The sequence below is a fragment of the Marmota flaviventris genome, chromosome 1, assembly GCF_047511675.1.
Source record: "Marmota flaviventris isolate mMarFla1 chromosome 1, mMarFla1.hap1, whole genome shotgun sequence".
NCBI lineage: Eukaryota > Metazoa > Chordata > Mammalia > Rodentia > Sciuridae > Marmota > Marmota flaviventris.
In genome coordinates this window covers 214,302,557-214,309,244 of record NC_092498.1, presented here as the reverse complement: position 1 = coordinate 214,309,244, position 6,688 = coordinate 214,302,557, and positions in this window count along the sequence as shown.

The following is a 6,688-nucleotide window of genomic DNA, read 5'->3' as shown; positions in this document are numbered from 1 at the left end:
CTGTGCTGCCTTCTCCAATCTGTATCTCAAATGGATGCTACAAGTTCTGACATCACACTGTTGTCTATTAGCCTCCTTAAGTGTTTTTAATTTTCCTGTTCCTCAGGCTGCAGATGAAGGGATTCAGCACTGGGGTTACCAGTGAACATCACTGAACCAACTTATCATTGAGGACAAATGTGATACAGCTAAACCGAGGGGCATTTCATTGCATTATCCACAAAATAAACAAACAACTAGAAGTTGAGACCCACAGGTGGTGAAGGCTTCATATTTCCCACTTGATGATGGGTTTCCAAGAATAAAGGAAAGAATTTTACACTAAGGTGAAAGGATCCCTGAGTGAGGAAGAAATCTAAATATGTCCCCAATAAAGTACATCAGTGCAATATTGGTAAAAATGTCAGAACCCACAAGATCAAGAGTTGAAAGTGTCACAGGAGAAATTAGTGATTCCCTTATCTTTGAAATTTAAATCAGATTGACAGATGAGATACCAAAAGACTGGGAAAAAAAGATAATAGAATTAAGAAGACATATTGGTGAAGAGACTCAACATGGCAGCAGGCGGGGAGGCAGCGCTTTCAGTACCTCCTCAGCCACGCGGACAGAGAGACACATCAGAACGTTCGGATTCTGCCTGCTGAGAAACTCCCAGCAATATTTCACTGAAGTGAGACCTAGGCGGGTAGTTTGGGATTATTGGAGGTGACAGCTTGCCCCAGACGGGTGAATCTCGGCCACCCTGCATGCGGAGGTGTGGATTGCCCCTGTCTGGCGACCAGCGCAGAAGGAGGCGTTTCAGCACTGCTGGATACCGTGTGCGGGGTAGAGACACTTTGAAGAGGTTGCTAACCAAGTCTTCATGAAGCAGTGGACCGAGAACTGAGACTGAAACTGGAATAGACCAGAGACAGGCCAGACCCACCCCTCCCATTGGACACTCAAGCAAGGAGTCTGGGGCCCGCCATAGCAGGGAGCTGATGTCACCAGAGTTCCGCAGACGGGATTCCTTCCCAGCAAAATCGGCTTCAACTGATGTGTGACCTCCATCCCCACCAGACACATACAGCTGAGAAACCTCAAAAATCTCACCCCAGATCTCCGTGGGTGTGCCTGTAGGGGCAGAGGGAAGCAGAGGGGACTCCCAACCCCCAACTCCCCCTACCACCAGCAACTACACAAAAGGCCTTAGTTGCCAGCTCCCGGGGGGCGTGGCCACCGAAGGAGTCCAGGCAAATTAAGCTGATGGTATCCAGATCACGGGCTCCACAACCTTGGGTTCTGGGTGAATGGCAAACAGAGAGAGTGCTCAGTCATTCAGGAAATAGGGCACTCAGGGGTGGTGCAAGTGTAACTAGATCTGTGGAGATTGCCTCCGGTGAGCGAGGCCTGGCTGGCTGGCATGAAGAAGGGGGGAATGGCTGGAGAAGACAAACGGCTCTGGACTAACAGGATTGGTGAGATGCCCAGTAGGGGATGAGGAGCGACCTTACAGGGATTGCTGCTGGCATACAGAGGGCAGAAGCTCCACTCAGAGGGCACAGCTCCACCTACTGGAAGAGAAGAAAAGAGAACTCTAAGACTTCATTTAACATTTTTTTCCATTTTCAATTTTTATTGTTCTTTTCATTCTCCTTTATTCTACCTATTTTTGTCTCCCTCTTTCTCTTTAAGGACTTCTTCCTTCCCCTTCCCCCTAACTTTCACCCCAAGCATTACGACTTTCATTACGGGTAATTTTCTAAATGCAAATAGGTGAATGTTCCGAGGCTGTCTATAGGGCTCCTAAGTACCTAGCTACTACCAAATACCCTGATCCATTCGCCTGTTAATATCCCCCTTCAGTAGAGCAATCTTCTAAGTAGCCAAGACATACTAACCTTCATACCATCATAGCACCCAACCTAAACATAAAGTCCTAAGACCAAACAACAGATCACTATATGCCTACAGAATCTGTAAGCCTTTTATGAAATGAATGAATCAGCTTTAAATTACAATAAAGCCCAACAGCTCTAGACATAGTCTCCCACCACAAAAGAGTGACCACAGAGATATACAAAACCAAAACAAATTTATAGGAGAAAACAGAAACACAGCAGTTAAACAGAGTTGGAAAGTAACGTGAACACCATGAAAAAACAAGGGCAAAAGGATTACAAACAATGCAGGACAACTTAAATTTACAGGAGAACCTAGAGGCATCAGAAAAAAAAATGGACAGAGAAAGAACTCAAGTCATACCTGACTCAGATGGAATGGAATATTAAAGAAGTAATTAGACAGCAAGCCAAAACAATGAAAGAATACTTTGAAAATGAATTACATAAACAGATTCAAGAAGCAAAAAATCAACTCTAACAGGAGATAGAGATTTAAAAAAAAATCAAAGAGTAATCCTAGAAATGCAGGAAACCATAAACCAAATCAAAAACTCAAATGAGAATATTACAAGTAGACTAGATCAAATAGATCAGATAATGAAGACAAAGTTTATCAACTCGAAAAGAGTATAGTCAACACAGAAAGGCTGATAAGAAACCACGAGCAAAACATCCAAAACATATGGGATGTCATATAGAAACCAAACTTAAGTCATTGGGATAGAGGAAGGTATAGTGGTCCAAACCAAAGGAATGAGCAATCCATTGAATGAAATAATTTTAGAAAACTTTCCAGACATGAAAGATGGAATGGATTGCCAAATCCTGGAAGCCTATAGGACCCCAAACATACAAAACCATAATAGACCAACTCCAAGACACATTATTATGAAGATATCCAACATGCAGAGCAAGGAGAGAATATTAAAAGCTACAAGAGAAAGGAGGAAGATTACATTCAGGGGTAAACCAATTAGGTTAATAGCTGATTTTTCATCATAGACGTTGAAAGAGAGAAGATCCTGGAGCAACGTATTTCCAACGCTGAAAAATAATGGATTCCAAACAACAATATTTTATCCAGCAAAATTAAGCGTCAGGTTTGACAATGAGGTTAAAATATTTTATGATAAACAAAAGTTAAAAGAATTTGCAGCCAGAAAATCAGCACTGCAAAGCATTTTGAGCAAAACACTACAAGAAGAGGAAATGAAAAACAGCACCCAAAACCAACAGTGGGAGGTAACTCAGTAAAGGGGGTAAAAATTATCAAAGAGGAAAAACAAGCCAAATTAAAATAAATAAATAAATAAACAAACAAACATGAGTGGAAGTACAAACCATATATCAATAGTAACCCTAAACGTTAATGGCTTAAACTCACCAATCAAGCGACATAGGCTAGTAACTTGGATTAAAAAAACAGATTGAACAATAAGCCCTCATTCAGGAGACTCATATGATAGGAAAAGACATACACAGGCTGAAGGTGAAAGGTTGGGAAAAATCATACCACTCACATGGTCCTCGGAAGCAAGCAGGAGTGGCCATACTCATATCGAATAAAATCAACTTCAAACCTAAGTTAATCAAAAAGGATAAAGAAGGACACTATATACTGTTAAAAGGAACCATTCACCAACAAGACATAACAATTATCAATATTTATGCATCGAAAAATGGTGCTGCGATGTTCATAAAACAAACTCTCCTCAAGTTAAAGAATCAAATAGACGACAACACAATAATTATGGGTGACTTCAACACACCTCTCTCACCACTGGACAGATCCTCCAAAGAAAAGTTGAATAAAGAAACTATAGAACTCAATAACACAATCAATAACCTAGACTTAACCCACACATATAGAACATATCAACCATCATCAAGTTGATAAACGTTTTTCTCAGCAGCACATGGATCCTTCTCAAAGCTAGACCATATATTATGCCATAGGGCAACCCTTAGTAAATATAAAGGTGTGGAGATAATACCATGCATCTTATCCATTATTAATGGAATGAAACTGGAAATCAATGATAAAAGAAGGAAAAATCCTACATCACCTGGAAAATGAACAATATGTTACTGAATGATCAATGGGTTACAAGAGATATCAAGGAGGAAATTAAAAAATTCTTACAGATAAATGAAAACACAGACACAACATATCGGAATCTATGGGACACAATGAAAGCAGTTCTAAGAGGAAAATTCATTGCTTGGTGTTCATTCCTTAAAAAAAGAAAAAAAAAACAACAACAAATAAACGATCTCACACTTCATCTCAAAACCCTAGAAAAAGAAGAGCAAAACAACAGCAAAAGTAGTAGAAGGCAAGAAATAATTAAAATCAGAGCTGAAATTAATGAAATTGAAACAAAAGAAACAATTGAAAAAATTGACAAAAATAAAAGTTGGTTCTTTGAAAAAATAAATAAGATCAACAGACCCTTAGCCATGCTAACAAAGAGAAGAAGGGAGTGAACTCACATTACTAGCATACAGGATAAAAAAGGCAATATCACAACAGACACTTCAGAAATACAGAAGATAATTAGAAATTATTTTCAATCCTTATACTCCAATAAAATAGAAGATAGTGAAGGATAAATTTCTTATGTCATATGATCTGCCCAGATTGAGTCAGGAGGATATAATACAACCTAAACACAGCAATATCAATTGAGGAAATAGAAGAAGCCATCAAAAGACTACCAACTAAGAAAAGACCAGGACCGGATAGGTATACAGCAGAGTTTTACAAAACCTTTAAAGAAGAACTAATACCAATACTTTTCAAGCTATTTCAGGAAATGAGGCCAACATCACCCTGATTCCTAAACCAGACAAAGACACTTCAAAGAAAGAAAACTACACACCAATATCTCTAATGAACATAGATGCAAAAATCCTCAATAAAATTCTGGCAATTCGGATACAGAAACATATCAAAAAGATCGTGCATCATGATCAAGTAGGATTCATCCCTGGGATGCAAGGCTGATTCAATATATGAAAAATCAATAAATGTTATTCATCACATCAATAGACTTAAATATAAGAAAAATATGATCATCTCGATAGATCTAGAAAAATCATTCGACAAAGTACAGCATCCCTTTATGTTCAAAACTCTAGAAAAACTAGGGATAACAGGAACACACCTCAACATTGTAAAAGCTATCTATGCTAAGCCTCAGGCTATCATCACTCTAAATGGAGAAAAACTGAAGGCATTCCCTCTAAAATCTGGAACAAGACAGGGATGCCCTCTCTCACCACTTCTGTTCAACATAGTTCTCAAAACACTGGCCAGAGCAATTAGACAGACAAAAGAAATTAAAGGCATAAAAATAGGAAAAGAAGAACTTAAATTATCACTATTTGCAGTGACATGATTCTATGCCTAGCAGACCCAAAAGGGTCTACAAAGAAACTACTAGAGCTAATAAATGAATTCAGCAAAGTGGCAGGATATAAAATCAACATGCATAAATCAAAGGCATTCCTGTATATCAGCGACAAATCTTCTAAAATGGAAATGAGGACAATCACCCTATTCACAATATCCTCAAAAAAATAAAATAAAATACTTGGGAATCAACCTAACAAAAGAGTTGAAAGATTTATACAATGAAAACTACAGAACCCTAAAGAGAGAAATAGAAGAAAATCTTAGAAGATGGAAAAATATACCCTGTTCATGGATAGGCAGAACTAACATCATCAAAATGGCAGTATTACCAAAAGTTCTCTATAGGTTTAATGCAATGCCAATCAAAATCCCAATGGCATTTCTTATAGAAATAGATAAAGCAATCATGAAATTCATGTGGAAAAATAAAAGACCCAGAATAGCAAAAGCAATTCTAAGCAGGAAGAGTGAATCAGGCGTTAAAGCGACACCAGACTTCAAACTATACTACAGAGCAATAGTACAAAAGCAGGATGGTACTGGTACCAAAACAGGCAGGTGGAACCAATGGTACAGAAAGAGGACACAGAGACCAATCCACAAAATTACAACTATTTTATATTTGACAAAGGGGCTAAAAGCATGCAATGGAGGAAGGATAGCATCTTCAAAATGGGAAAACTGGAAATCCATATGCAACAAAATGAATCTGAATCCCTTTCTCTCGCCATGCACAAAAGTTAACACAAAATGGATCAAGGAGCTTGATATCAAATCAGAGACTCTGTGTCTGATAGAAGAAAAAGTTGGATCTGATCTATATATTGTGGGGTCGGGCTCCAAATTCCTTAATAGGACGCCCATAGAACAAGAGTTACAAGCAAGAATCAACAAATGGGACTTACTTAGACTAAAAAGTTTTTTCTCAGCAAGAGAAACAATAAGAGAGGTAAATAGGGAGCCTACATCCTGAGAACAAATTTTTACTCCTCATTTCAGATAGAGCCCTAATATTCAGAGTATACAAAGAACTCAAAAAATTAAACAATAAGAAAACAAATAACCCAATCAACAAATGGGCCAAGGACCTGAACAGACACCTCTCAGAGAAGGACATACAATCAATCAACAAGTACATGAAAAAATGCTCACCATCTCTAGCAGTCAGAGAAATGCAAATCAAAACCACCCTAAGATACCATCTTACTCCAGTAATATTGGCAGCCATTATGAAGTCAAACAATAACAAGTGCTGGAGAGGATGTGGGGAAAAGGGTACACTTGTACATTGCTGGTAGTACTGCAAATTGGTGCGGCCAATTTGTAAAGCAGTATGGAGATTCCTGAGAAAGCTGGGAATGGAACCACCATTTGACCCAGCTAT